Raw genomic sequence first — 981 nt, 5'->3', positions numbered from 1 at the left:
TTAATTGCTATACAAGATGCAGACATGATATCCTATTTACAAACACTATTAGAACAAATCCCTCTATTCATTAAGAGAATGTAACTATACATCTAACCATTTTGAATACACAGTTACAAAATGGACATTCATCTATATCCCCTTTTCTTGTTTAGTTCCGTTATTTGAATATTATAGGTGTGTAAACTCAGCAAAATATTCTAAAAGAGTCCAGTAGCCCATAATAGCATTGGGTCCTCTGTTTAACTGGCACTGTCAGAAATTGATGACCTGAGTCCCCTGCTGCTCAACATAACAGCATGGCTTTACTTCTTATACTTCATTTTTATACTTTTCTGCTGGATGGTTAAGACCAAGATAAAGCAGGACCTATGCAACAAGAGTTGTAGCTTTTGGGTCTCAGAAGGTCAGTGAAATCCCCTCAGGATTTATCCTGAGATCCTGTACCTCAGATTGTAGCACATTTGAGTGAGGCTGTGGGGAAAAGGAACCCTTCTCCACTGCTGGAGGGAATGTAGAGTGGTGCAACATTATGGAAATCAGTGTGGAGACTCCTTAGAAAACTTGGACTGGAAATCCCATTTAAATCAGCTATTCCTCTACTGGGAATTTTCCTGGAGGATCTGAAAACATCATATAGTGATGTAAGAAAATTAACCCCAAAATAGTCATCATCGGCGGGACAAGCCCTCCTGTGCAGGTTGCTGTCGTGTGCTCCACAGGGTCAGGCAGAGAAACTCCAGGGCAGCGATGTGCCTGCAAGGCCCTCAATCTGGAGGACCGAAAGGCAATCTGCAGGTAAGCCTCATGCACACGTGCTCTAAGTGTCACAAATCGGGCGGGTCCTCAGTGTGACACGCAGAAAGATGGGGACGATGATTCCAGCTGTCCCTTTACCTTACATCTGGAAACTTCTCACTCCTTTACTGGTATATACTTCACCTTTCAAAATGCCCACAGAGGAGTAGGATTTTCTGCCGA

General features: G+C 42.9%; 1 protein-coding gene across 2 annotated transcripts in view; it reads right to left on the bottom strand.

Annotated features, from left to right (window-relative positions):
- Ttll7 (tubulin tyrosine ligase like 7) overlaps window positions 1–981 on the bottom strand; it is a 125,115-nt gene that overhangs the window by 91,684 nt on the left and 32,450 nt on the right. The gene's annotated exons all lie outside the window — the stretch shown is intronic.

The sequence above is a fragment of the Octodon degus genome, unplaced genomic scaffold (assembly GCF_000260255.1).
Source record: "Octodon degus isolate 3935 unplaced genomic scaffold, OctDeg1.0 scaffold00109, whole genome shotgun sequence".
Lineage (NCBI taxonomy): Eukaryota > Metazoa > Chordata > Mammalia > Rodentia > Octodontidae > Octodon > Octodon degus.
This window is presented reverse-complemented; position numbering and strand designations above follow the sequence as displayed.